Source organism: Drosophila serrata, unplaced genomic scaffold (genome assembly GCF_035046125.1).
Source record: "Drosophila serrata isolate PLE 108 unplaced genomic scaffold, ASM3504612v1 contig_245, whole genome shotgun sequence".
NCBI lineage: Eukaryota > Metazoa > Arthropoda > Insecta > Diptera > Drosophilidae > Drosophila > Drosophila serrata.
Window position 1 is genome coordinate 2,307,083 of NW_028257143.1, and position 14,574 is coordinate 2,321,656.

General features: G+C 36.5%; 1 long non-coding RNA gene across 1 annotated transcript in view; it reads right to left on the bottom strand.

The window, feature by feature from the left end:
• Positions 1 to 411: 411 nt before the first annotated feature.
• The window catches only part of LOC147643718 (uncharacterized), a 57,686-nt gene continuing 43,523 nt past the window's right edge, over positions 412 to 14,574 (bottom strand). The window contains exons 3-4 of the long non-coding RNA XR_015271487.1: positions 2,561 to 2,942; positions 412 to 2,336 (exon numbers count right to left, since the gene is read on the bottom strand). This is a non-coding gene — a long non-coding RNA (uncharacterized LOC147643718). The remainder of the gene's footprint in view (positions 2,337 to 2,560; positions 2,943 to 14,574) is intronic.

Consider the following 14,574-nt stretch of genomic DNA (forward strand, 5'->3'; position numbering starts at 1 on the left):
GGCAGAAAGTAACTTTTCCGTACGCAAAATAAATCAAATTATATTCTGTTGACGCATGCAAATTTTCCTTGCTGCCTGAAAGTATGCAACTTGGTGGCATTCCTATAGTTGTAAGTAGACAACCCACACAAAGCTCTCCGATCGGGTCGCTGCATCTTTCTTTCTTTCTCCGCTGGTCAGCCGACAATTTACAGCTGCACATTGCGCCAATTGCTATTAATTTATGAGCCCTGGTCGGAGAGTGTCAATTATACTATAACAAGAAGATAGTAAACGACGAACAACAATAGCAATATCAGCGAGACGAATCGCACGCGACATATGTCACATTCCTTGAATAAAATATATTTACATATATGTATTCCCATTCCTGGTCATTGGTTCTGTCTTTGGTCATCACGGATGGGGTCATTTTGGGGCAAAGTTGCACTTTAAATGCATCAAAAATTCTTTGCAATTGTATCTATGGTATATATATATCTTACAGATCGGGTAAAAATTCATTTGAGATAACTCATTTTCGATACTTAATATTGAATATTACAAAAACTTACTTAGCACCTTATAAGCTTATAAAATATTTCCTCCATAAATAAATAACATCGTAAATGACCTTTTTTTCGTCTTCCTGAAACATTATCGCAGCCAGGATGTAAAAACAAATCTGTCATTATCCAAGTTAACCCTGAAAAGCAAATAATAATTTCTTAATTTTTGATTCGAATTGACAGATCAACAATAATTCTAGCAATAGATTCGTTAATGCTGCAAATATCAAGTATATATATAATTGTCAAATATTATTCATTCGCCGTGTTGCTGTCGCCAGAGGTGTCCATCAAAATGTCTCATTGAGTTGTCTATTCTTGCTGCCGTGGCTATGGATTTGCCTAGATGACTGCTGAACATGTTGCTGATGTTGCTGCTTTTGTTGCTGCTTTTGTTGCTGCTGCTGCCATTGTGTTGCTGCTGCTGCTGCTGCCGTTTGACGTTTGGCGCGTGAGTTAAAACGTCAAACTGTCAGTTCCAACAATTGTCAACATTGTCGGTGTCTCTGCTGATGTAATACCCGGTATGCGGAGATTAAAAGGGCATATTGTATTTGTGCGAATATGTAGTCGATAGTCCTAAAACAATTTTGATTTTGATTATATTAGAGATATATGTATATCGAGAGAAAAGATCCAATATTATTATTATTCAATATTTTATCGAACTTTATTTGATATTGAACAAACCTTAAAGTTTGACATATCGAAATATAAATTACTTAAATTCTTAATAACTACATTTTACTTACTTGAAACAATGAAATGATTGAAATGTTTCAAATAGAGTATCAAATGATCGCAACTTTAGAATATTTAAATGTATGTATACAGTATCTGTACGTCAATATTTTATGCCATTACTGGGTTAGATAGATATGTAGATACATAGATAAATGGGAATTTGGGATGTTAAATCAAAATGCAATATGTTATGCTAAATACAAGCAAATTGAAAATTTCTCCTTGTTCTTAGGAGTTTAACAATACTATCTTTGGTGTTGCAGAAATTACTAAGAGTTTTAGAAAGCCCTAAAGTGTATCTATCTATGGCATTGCATAATGCCAATTTATTAGGTAACAAATTTAGCATAAGTTTGCTTTTTGTAATGTTAAAGCTTTAAGCATTAATTTATTAAAGAGATTTCAGTAGCAGTCACAATCATATTATTTTTACATATTACTTAAAAGAACAAATATTTTTGTTGTCTTCAGATCTCCTACGATTTCCTTTGAACCTTGAATTTTAATACTTGTTTTCATCAAACATTTCCAAGGATATGCTTGGATAGTGAGTATCTCATAGTCTTAGCTCGCTTAGAGCACTCTTTTTCCTGTTTAACTTTATTTGGTTGCTGCTGATGATGCTGCCGCTTTTGTTGCTGTCTCGCAAGTGTGTTGCCAGTTACCTTGCCGTGTAATGCGATTCGCATTTCTCACTTGCACTTGCTTACATTTCCTGATTTACCGCGCTATTTGTGCGCATTTTCTTCTCAACACTTTTCAGTGTGACGCATCATCTGTAAAGTCGGTCCGAAAGTGACGTTCTGCACGTTTCGCCTTATTTGATTGTCTTTGCAGCCGCTTTTGTTGCTGCTTTGTTGCAGCTTTGTTTTGCTTTTGTCGATTTTCAGTTGCTTCTGCACGTTTCCCAGTCGAATGTCACGAGCGATGCATGCTCAAGTGGGTCACCTGGCTTGGGTGTTGGCTTTGGCTTTGGCTTTGGCTTCAGGTTTGGCTGTGGTCTCGATTAGCCGACGTATTATCCCCGAGCCCAGTTGCAGCTGCCTGTATAAAAATAGACACGTTAACCCCATAATCGAATAATAGACAGGGAGACTTAGGAAAAAAGAATATGGAAAACGATATGCATTGCGACATTGTGCTTTCTTTGACAGCCTTTTGGATTTTAAGGGTTCTTATTTTTGCATTTCTTTGTTTCAAATGGTAAGAGTGGATTCTAATTTTAAAATAGTTTTCTAGCCTTAATGGGAAATGTATAATGGGTTAACCTGTCTGGCACCTGCCGTGTCACGTGTCCCCCGGCAACCACATGTGAACCCCATGCACCACCTCATCTTTCTTGGCCAAGTCTCTTGTCATTTATTTGCACAGCTGGAAATCAATATCCGTTCAAATCCCACACGGCCGGGAGCTTAGTGCTCGCCTCAATTGCAAATGACCAGAGTGCGACGCGGCGTTCAAGTTTTCGTTGTCTGGTTCTGGTTCGGTTTCAGCTTCTGCTTCTGCCTGGAAAGCGAGGCTCTTAAGCGGATTAGTTTGATTTTGCAAGCTGAACCCCGGACCCAGAGTCTCCTTTGTCTGGATGTTGTTGTCGCCGATGTTGTCGCATTGAGAAAATCGATAGGGTATTGTACTCGAGAAGGTTCATATCTAATTGCCGGAAAGGTGAGAATGGTTTTTTATTTTTAGTTTCAATAGTGTTTGATGCTGATAAAGAGTAGCCTCTAAATAAAAACCTTCAAGTGAAGCCAATTAGGAAAGGCGAATTGTTGTATCCATTATAATATAATGTTGTATTATTTTGATCTAGTAAGAATGAAATCTAGTTTCATGGTTTGTTTGCTAGTTTAAATGGTATTTTAGAATACAGTTCATTGCAATGGAAATTTACATTCTATAGTTTAAATATCGCTTTAAAAAATTGGGGTGAAGAAGCTTTAGTATAAAAGGTTAAAACAAACGAATTTTTAATAACAAGATGAGTAACGCCATAGGATTCTTCTTGCACTTCAATTTGTTGAGTGATCTTCATAGTTGGATACAAGGTCTACTGAAATTTTGTTCAGGGAGAGAGATAGATAGAGAGAGAGACAGAGAGAGAGAAAGAGAGTGAGAGAGAGAGACATCGACAGAGAGAGAGAGACAGAGCCAGTTGCTGTCTTGTACCTATTCTAGATCTGTGCGTTCACATACGCACTTGCTTAATCTGTGTATATTCTCATTCTATTTATTTAAATTTTACGCTCTCAACATTTTACATTTTCACAACTAACAAACTTGCTTGCATATGTTAATTTCCCTGTATGATCATTATGCATCTTGTAATTTAAGAGTCTTTGATCAGAGTCATTTCAATGTGAATTAATTTTGACATTACCAGCTCCTCCTCAGGCGCACACACCTTTCGGGCATATAAAAGAGGTGATTTATTTTAATGAGGCTCTCTTCAGGCGATCGAGTCGGCCCCAAGCCAAAAATGGGCGACTTGCGCGCGTGGGGGCGGGTGAAAGCAGGAAATACAAGGTCTGGCCAAATCGGTGGCTTTTACGTCCTTGCCCCAAAAAAAGCGCCACAAAGGCATTGAGAGGGGGTGCGGGGACTTTGGATCGCCGCACAATGGGCCGAGCTGTCAAAATTGACAAGCGACGGTGGCCGAATGAATCAGATGCTCATTACTCATTGGATGCTTTACGCAAATTGTGTGCGCGCGCACATTTGTTATATATTTATTTTTGAATTTAGCAAGTGATTTAAGCTTCAAAACGGTAAAAACGGGTTACCCCTGACGCATGCGAGCAAATTACAAAATCTTTCGAAATTACGACACAAACTGTCAGCGGGAAAGTGCCAGAAGACCGTCTGGTTTCTGCACTTGAAGTTGCCTTCGAGTTGCTCGCCTTTGCAGAAAGAAAGTGCGTGTGAGTAGAATGCGAAGAAGGTAAAGTACAAATTAAACCTGAAACGAAACAAAAATCAAAACACAGCAAAAACTTTTACTTCTGAACGAACCCTAAACACCCTTCAATGCCACAGAAGTCTTGAGGGAACTTTATCATAAAAAGAACACAATCTTTAAGGTAGCTTTGATATATACCATTTTACAAAGGAAATCAAACATTTTATTATAGTTATTATAATATAAATGGCTGCAATAAAGTCGTTTATTTCTGTTGTATATTTAAGGGTGTAGCAAAGCGAAAGTAATGCATGTCGTGACTTAAATGTTATATTAAAAACAAAAGACAATAAAATGCCCCGACAGATGGGAAGTCGTAATTTTCACAAATTACCGCAGCTCGCAAATGGAGGATCTCCACTGACAGTTCCCAAATCGGTCTTCAAAAGTGGGTTAATTGCACAAAATGTGTTCCATATTGAGGTGTAAATTGTTATCAATTTAGCTTGAGTTAACCCAAATTGCTGCCCAGTGAACTGAAATGATGTGTGTTGTATTCGCTTATTTGTTGATCTGCCAATAATTGCCTATATGTATATATATATTGATGGTGATAAAGCATTAAGCAAATGAAACTCGAAAATAAATAAGAAATTTCTTATTGTCATAGAACAGCAAATAAGTACTTGGTCTGAATAAGACTGAAAGGTCTGCAAGTGTTTATATAATGACAATATTTACAAGAACAATTTATTGCAATTATAGGTTAAGGTCCCTTGGAATTGTTTAATGATTTTTGTACATGTGTGCTTAGGTTTTATTCAATGTTTAATACCTTTGAAAAAATGATATTAATATATTATAAAAGAGGCACAACAACATCTAAATTACTTTAACGATTTTTATAAATGTGTGATTGAGTTTATTAATAATAATCGTTAAATACCTAAGGAATTATGTATCAAATAAAAGAGGAAAATCTACACAAAATTATATTATAATTAAGACTTTAACACCCCTTAAAACCATACAAGAATATTAAATCTTTTTACAGGGTAAGTTATTAGGAAAAATTTCCATCTAGGCCCATCCCATTACTCAAACTCAGCATAGACTGGTGTCAATTAATGCCAAATTTTCCACCCACACATAGCAATAAAAGGAAATAGAGACCAAACGATGTTCAAACCATAAAATTTAAGATAAATTAACATCCATTTTTCACACATTTCACTTCTGAGTGCACCGACCCAATGCATTTTTCCCGAAACCCACAAATATTTATAAATATTTTCTAAATATATCGCCGATGAAAACTTTTTTTCTAAGACTTTTCGACACCGCAATTTGTTAACAATTTTCACACGCTGCCGTTTGACAGGGGCCACGCCCCCACATAAATCGTTAGCCCCCAAAATGAGAAGTGGCCATTAGTCAGGTTCGTCTGACAGAAACACTTTAAATGTGCGTCTCTGTGGTGAGGTTGCACTTGCATTTCGAAATATATATTTCGTATTGAGAAATATTTGACAAGTTTCTGCATCTATTCTATAATCAGAAGCGAGAGGCGGGAAAATCAATTGAAGAATTACCCCGGACTTCAGTGGGGGACAAGGTAGCGCCATATGGCGCCCAGATGCTCAACCTCGCTCCAGGCACATCCTCCATCCTCCATCCTCCTCTGAGGAAGGAAAAGCATTGCCTTGTGCAATTTATATCAGCGTTGCAAGGCTTTCTTAAAGATTCCTTTGCTGGCTGTTTATTGTTCTGCAACCGATATGGCAATAAACAGAATTAACCTTAATGTAAGTCCATGGGAAATTGCTCGATATTTATGTGGCTGCACCTCACCTTGGTCGGATGCGGGTGTTGGTGTAAGACCTCCAATTTGCTACGTGTTGCACGCTTACTCTCGTGAGATATTTCCATTTTCAAGAAGGCAGAAAGAACATTAAGTTCCATATTAAATAGTCAAGGGAAACGTGCTGAAGGTAATGCAAGATAAAACTAAGGAAATTTATCGGAAGGTAAAGGTAATCCATGCGGTAGCAATGGGCCACGAACCTAAAAGTAATCTTGACATGAGAATTAAAATTGAAATTTAAAAAAATGTACAAGATAAGATTATAATTTAGTACAGATAATAACTGGATATATTCATAGTTTAGCAATTTCCTAAATTGCAATCATTTAACCTTAACCCACGCTTGTAATTATTTAAATTTCCCACTTTGTTAATCAAAATCTGATAAGATATTTCGCTCTCAGCTTGAACTTCATTTCAGTATCACTCAATACTTTAAATTAATCCTTACATAACTTTAATCAAACCAATATGCAATCTGAAGTCGCCCACTTCTTCCTCTTATTCCACTCTAACTTGATTTTATTAATATTAATGCGAGGCGTGAACCTTGGCCACTATGCAACCGATTCAACTAGTCTCCGACTAAACTCTTTTCCAAAAATCAACTTCAAATTCAACTCTATTTCCATCTGTTGCCTGCATATCTTGTTTATGTTTACAAAAAACAAGAAAACGGAACGAACATCAAGCTAAAATAAAACCGACTTCGGAATTGCGCTTATCTGACAACCCAAAAAAAAACATGAAAACCAAAAAAGCAACGTAATATTTAAACGAAACTAAACGAACCGAACTAAAGTCTGTGGGGTGTCAGAGAGTGAAAGTGCCAAAACGCAAGCAGAAGAGTCAGATGCACTGGGAATAATTCATTAGATTTAAATATAACTAATCAATTAAATGAGAAGTACTCTGTAATTTAAAAGGATCTGTACTATCAATGTATACTTCAACTCATGTGTTTTCAGACTTGCATAAATATTTAAAATTAAATTTATCATTATAATGTTCAAGAACTTATTAAATTAAACAAAAATAGATAATATGATACAATGAAAATTAAACATAAAATAATATACATAATTTACAAACAAGCAATATATAAAATCAGAATAATAATAATAATGAGTAAAAATTTTAATTTTTTACAGTTCTTCTTATATTCATATTGACTATTGCAATAAATATAAAGTTACCCTTGTAGCACTAGGATAACAACCAAATAAATATATAAATAAAAAAAAAAATCATTTAAAATAACATCTATTGGAAATAAAAAATATAGCTAACATACTTACTACCTATACCATACAGAATAACCTTTGTTGAATATTTCAAGCAGTAATAATACAGATATAATAAACAAGCAACAAGTTTAAATAAAAAATCATATAATACTTAACTTAGTAATACACTGACTCGCTGGTAAAAAATCCTCTTTCCGTCCTCTTCTGGCAGTTATAAAATATGCACAAAATTTCCGGCTAGAATAAGGTAAAATTGTAATTTTAGGGATATATAGAGAAATTTTTACAGTTTAGTATTTATTTTTCCATCACTAAAAAAATAACTTTAGCTTCTTTTTTTATTCCTGACTCAATAAAATTCAATTTTAACTTGATCTATGTATAAATAACTATTCTTCTTATTCTGATGCTAGAACTTTACTGTTCTTAAAACTTCGATTAAATTAATTTTTATATTATATTGAATACCTAGGAAGCTACCACTAATTTCTCCAAGTGCATTGAAAACCAGCCAGAGACACAACAATAAACAAAACGCACTGCAGTCGAATCTCCCCGAATCGTGCCCCCCACACGTGTCCCCCGCCCATGAAAGTCTCTGATTACGGCACTCAACGGTAGCAGCAGCTGTGGGAACACCACACCACCCCCTCACCCCACACACACCACCCCCTCCCTCACCAACAACCAGACTGCACTTTTTCAAGCGTGCAAGTGAAATTTTCCATATGAGGCAACGTCAGTGAAATTTTACGTTTCCATCTCCGAAGAAGCAGAAGCGAAAATTTATAATTTTCTCGTACCTCTTTTTTTTTTTTTGCTGGCGTTGGCGCGTGCGTTTTGTTTACAATTGCGGCCTTTTGTTATTGTTATTATCTCTAGTTGTTGTTATTGTTGCTGTGTTGTTTCTGCTGCCTTTGTTGTTGTTGTTGACAGTCAATGACTGAACTCATTGTTGTTGTAGATTATACCTCAACGAGATCAAGAGTGGCAACTCAATAACTGATTTCATGTTGCGCTTGCCTCATCGGTTTCCTCTTTTAGGGAAAATCAATTTTCCTCAATATTAGCCAAGGTGAAAAATGTATTTATTTATTATTTTGCTGCCTTGCTTAGCGGAAAGTGAAAACTATTGTTTTTCGATGATATAGAAGGTTTAAGTAAGCTTAAGGTTAAGAATTTAAAATCTAACAATCTCTCATTGCAATCATTTTGTTTATTTTGAAAAGTTTTTTCATTCAAATAAATTTTAAAAATATAAAGAAAAGTCTGGAAATCTCTTTGTAATGAATAATTCCTGTTTAGTAAAAGCTATATCAATATATAAATATATATATATATATACATATATATATATATCTATAAACAGAGTCAGTTCTAGCACTACTTACTTCTTTCATTATTCATAATAAAATTTTAGATAAATATACAAAAAAAAGTCTGGAATATTGTGGGAAACAGATATTTTCTGTGTAGTAATAGCTATACTCGAAGCTGATATAATAAAAATCAGTATTTGGATTATATACACATGTTCGCTTCATAAGAATTTGAAAACTGATACTTTAAATATCACTTTCAGAGTGTTTTGTCTAAATTCATTCAATTCTGTCAAGAAACCAGACATAGTATTTAAACATTTGCACTTTTGTTCATAAAAACATAATTATAAAAGAGGAAAGCGTTTATAGAATATATTATTGAAAATAGAGAAATTCAATTAAATGTTCATCTAATGATTGTACTCAAGAAAAAATATACAAATACCAATCTTAAATACTTAATTAAATAACGTGAAAAGCTGTTAATCCGCTATGAATATTTGCTGAACCAAGTTCCAAGCTTCGAGAAAATGGAGTTTGAGTTTCCCTTCTGCCACATTGACGTCACGGTGTTGAGTAAGTGTCGGCGCCAGAAACTCAACTCGGTTGTAACAGACTCCTCATTGGGTACAGATTTGACGTCATCGATGGGGACAGCGAGTGAGAGGAATGTTAATGTCAGCAACAGACTTGATATAATCCAAAAAATGTTGCTAACATTGCATAACTGTTGAGCGCCGAAAATGCAATGCAACTTTGTGAGAGAGAACGAGAGAGAGAGGGAGAGAGAGAGGCTGCCCTCTCAAACATATTGCGCATACGCACTGAGTGTCCTTCGGGTCTGGCCCAACAGCTGTGGATGCTGCGGCTGCTGGCAGGACAACTTCATCCATGACGTCTCCTTGAACTCAACATTTGGCGAGGCCATCGGAGAGAGAGATAGCTGCATAGCCATCGCATGCCTGGGGCATTGATGCCTCCCCCGAAAGTATCCTGGTGTGTACATCAGAAGAGGGATAGTTCCGCCAGCTGACCATCCGAGATTTGTATTCCCTGAACTTATTAATTATTTAAAAGTCCGCTAAAGGTCATAAAAACGCACGTGGAACTACTTTTCTGTTGATTCACTGAGATCCTTATTCACATTTTTAGTTTCATTTCCTTTTAAACAACAAGAAGAATACGTTCTTCTTTAAATTAAGTTCTTAAAATTAATGATTTCAAAACAATATGTCCCCTTTACCACTTTCCCATTCCAAACAAGAAAGCAAAGTATCTGCAGGTCCTTCTGCTTACTCAAGGCTATCCATGGCCAATAAAAAGCACATTGCATAGTCCAATAGTCGTAATCGAGCCACCCTTCTGCTCCCAGATATTTCCCAAACCTCACCCAACTCATAGCCGAAAAAGCAGCCAAAAACGGACTCCTCATGGTCGGTGGTAGAAACAACATTGTGGTAGATACAAATCGATAAAATTAAAAGGCTACATTCAACAGAGGATGCCAAAAATGGGGTCCTCAGACAAAGGGGGAAGAGATGGTCACCGGAAAAGCGAGAAAATCGAAGGGCAACAGAAACCGAACGAGGGGGAAACGCAGTGGAGGTTCTAACCAAAAAACATAGAAATGATTTCAGCATTTCCAGCTTTTTCTGTAGAAGCTGAAAGTGTTGCCAAGTTTCCGCTTAATTAGGCTAAAACGTTGTACCCAGAAAAATATGCGAAGCGCTGTCTTGTCTGGATGCTGTGTATCCTATGTCGGTGGCGAAAAGAGATGATGACTCATACAGCTGTCTGCCAGGACTTTTGGGGTGCGTAGTCTGGATGCTGTTGACGTAGGCTTTTTGCCAGGTCCTTACTCCCGGTCTTCCCCTTATACATACATACATATATTTCTTTTGAAACGGGAGAAAGTGATATATAATGTACACGGAAATTTCTGTATACATACGTATTTTGTTTATTTTCTTTTTATTCGGTCTAACTTCCTGGGTTGCCTTTGGCCAAAAAAAGAGACTGTTGATGGCTGTTAGGGAGACTCATCGGTAAACATTGGGTAATTTAGCATGGAGTTTAATCATTTAAATAAGCAGTATATGGTTAACTAAACTTTGTAGTACATACATTTGATTTTATTATCTTGATGGTTAACTATAACGTCAAAGATACACACCAATAATAATATTCAAAAGCCATAAGCACTAAGATATTGCATTGAGCATTTGTGTATTGACCACAAAACGTATTTATTTAAAGAGTTGGCAAGTTGACAAGCTTAACGATTAAGTACTTATCTCTTAAATAAACTTCTGTAGTCGATTAAGCTAATGCCATTATCAAATCTTAATTATCTGACACCAATAAATGAACCCTCACGAATGTGATTTTGTAATTTATCTTAATCTGTTACACTTCACACCGAGTCGTCGCACTGAAATCGCCGATATAATTTGTGTGTGTGAACTATTAGCGTGGCTATAAATCCGCACATGGCAACCATGTCCCACCTCCCCCCGCTCCCGGGTGCCTCAATCAATTAGTTTTAATCTAAACACACCGAGACACACACACTGGCTCTCTCTGAATCCGAATCTGCCAGCAGCGTCACTCATACGCCCCATGTGCCGCCTTCAATTCAAAGCAAAAGTTTATTCACATTTCGCTGGCGCTCTTCCCTCTTATTTTTTTGATTATAATTTAATTTTCCATGGCGCTCTCCCATCGCGGCAATATTTTGTATCCGTGTAACAAGTATCGTATGTATTTTGTTATGCCAATAGAAATTCAAATCTTTAATGGTTAAATCTCAGTCTGAATCTATGTTCCTCCGCCCCCGCCTTGTGCCACACGATTTTGGAAAGCGTTTTTTGGGCGTCAGGCGTGACGGTCAATGATCACATTTGGGCAACGAGAGCCAAACATCAACTGCTCTCTATATGATATTGACGCACTCTAATAACTTTGGTAAACTCTTAACAATTATATTTTTTGGCAGCCGGACGACGTTAGTTAATTACAGTTAGTTATGATGACTTAACGAGGGGAAATTCCCAGTTGAAAAGTAGTGTATATAACTATTTTAATAAATATTATAAACATATAGCAACAGAATAATAAAGTATGTATTTTATTGTAAACTATTTACCTCTCTTAATGATGTACAAATAAAGTGAAAACACCTACTATAATTACGGGGCTCAAGTTACCAGAAAGAGAGTATTTCTGCTTCGGTGCGTGAAGATCGATTAAACATTTGTTTTTTCATTCCTCCTTTCAGTCTCTTTAATAATTTAATTTGGCTGTGAAAATGAAACACGCAAAGCTTGTGGCGCCATCAAGCGATCGCCAATCCCCATTTCTCACTCCTGGAGAGGGCATTTTTCACAGCATGCAATCTGTCCATAAGATACGGATACATTTACCAGCTATCCTTTACAATAAGACTTCCGTTTTTATTATATATTTTTTTTTTCTACCAGTCTCACTGCATTTCCTGCCTTGTACGTTCAATGACTCCCGGGGTTGGACACAACTTTTGCGTGACTCGGGAGACCTCATGGGAGCTGGATAGAAATACATATACTATATATAGTATACATCAAATTGCTCACAAAGCCGTCGATTCATAATGTAAGCCACGCCTGTCTGGTGGACACTGTGACTATTTGATTAATAGGTTAAAGCGAAATCCCGACCCGGGTTCGGGTTGCTGACCTAACCGCAGCTTTCCCATTTCCTTGTGCTTTGTTCTCGGCCCACAATAATTGAGTAATGTGAAATATATAATGCCAAAAAATATCTATACCGAGGCTATTTTCACCAGAAAGCGGCTTCCGTATAATATTGAGTAAACAAAAGAAAGCATTTATCTCATTGGGATTTTTATTTGGCACATATATTTGTGTTCTGAGTATTTCTCTTTCACAATTTGTCAGGTGTATAACGCATTCCAAGAATTACTTTGCCAGAAGTGATTCAATTAAGAGACTTTTAAAAGAAATTCCCCGAAAAATTATTGTCCACTTTCAGTAAATTAAATTAAAATGAAAATTTATAAAATCTCAACATGAAAAGGAATATAAATACGCAAGAAGATGGGATTAAAAATATCTCAAGATATTGTGGAATGACACTTTCAGTGGTCTTTAGTTATATCCGATTCGCCGACATCAATCATTAGCTACTTTGGCCTATCTTGGCACATTTCCCTTTGGAGCCTGCCACTGACAGGAGGAGCTCAAAGGAAGAGACTGCCTGGCCTTGTCCTGTTCTGGTCTAGTCTTCAATTTGCCTACATTTAGTCTGTCGCATCCTGGAAATCTGTACGTGATTGAGTGTCTGACATTTGCAGACTCCAAGGGACAGCGGGACAGAAAACAGGGAGCTAAGCCGAAAGGCGTAAGATGGATATTGTGTGAGATGGAGGAGCTGGCTCCTCCTCCTCCCAGAGCCACTGATGATGATGCATCAGTAGCAACTCATTAATTCCACCGTCCCGCCTCCAAAGAGAGGGAGCATACAAATTAATGGGTATACATTAGTAGGAGGGATCTCGGGGGTCAGTTCGAGTTTGGATTTCAAGGCAACACAACTGAGTGTGTGGATAAACTTGTAAATACATATTTTGCAAGAATTTTCTCCGAGTCGTTAGCTTTTGCGAAATGCCTGGAGTGAAATGCACATTTAAATTTCCAATTCAGCAATTGATATACAAGACTCGCAAAATGCGCATAAATTAAATGGGTCAACAGTTGGCTTGGATTTGGAATTTCTTGCCGGCCTTCTTCTCCCCAGTCGGATCTAAATCAGAGGAATATTTTTATACACGATACCCCTGGGATACAAGAGTATTATAATTTTGGCATCTCTGACGTCATAAAGTTGATATTCTGAAACAAAATTACCAAAGCAATGTGAGCTAAATGTTTAACTAAAAAACGATAAGATCTTTTAATTTTATTTGTAATATATTGACCAATGGATATTTCACATTCGAGCACGCTCGACTTTAGTTTTCTTACTAGAATTTTACTTCCAGGCAACAGCATTTTTCTCTGTATCTGATATCATAAATATTTATGATAAGAAAAGCCATAAAATACCCAGAATATCGAGTTTATTTTTGCACTGTATTCCTTACTTCAAAAAGAACAATTTGTTATCCAATTTTGCAAGTGTATTTATAAAACAATCCATTAATGTTAACTAAAATTATTTTTACCAAGGCAGAACTACTTATTTATTTATTTAACAAACATTTCTATCTAAAATTGGAATATGTAATTTAATGTAATAATTTCCAAAATATGGTGCTTTATGTTTATTTAGCCCCCTCTTCCATGTTCTGCTTCTATCATAATATCTAGTCCTAATTTTCACACTTTTCCCGCCTGGGGGAAAAACAAACCATCTGGCTCCGACGAGTGCGTGCCTTAAAAATGATTTTGCTTTCGCCGTTTGCAATCCACTGGCTTGTGGAAAATCTTTTATTTTTGTGAACTGCAACGCGTGCATTTTATAGTTTCAAAGTTGTTGAGTGAACGAACCGTGGGTGTAGAGACCTCTCTGTGCTCTTTTATTTAGGCAAATTTCACGCTGTTCTGGAGCAAAAGAATGCAAGCTAAAAGTGGGAATACTTTATGATGCGTTCTATTTAGTTTTCAGCCGGCAGAAAGGCAAATAAAACTAGCAGCCAAGCTAAAAAAACCTTTGCCAACCTTTGTAACCTTTGTGCCGTAATTAACCCATTAGGTTGTTCAGAAAGCGACCTTTGAGTGACGCAAACATATGGAAATTTTCACTTATTTCGCGATTAAGCTGTTTCGTACCGAGAAAATGTAGTAATTTCCCTATTTTCATATTTTCGGCCTTTTAATGGTATGTGGGTCGGAGCTGGGGATCGCTTGGCTGATCTCCCTGGCGATTGTGTAAGGTCTATGTCTGGGTCTGGGTC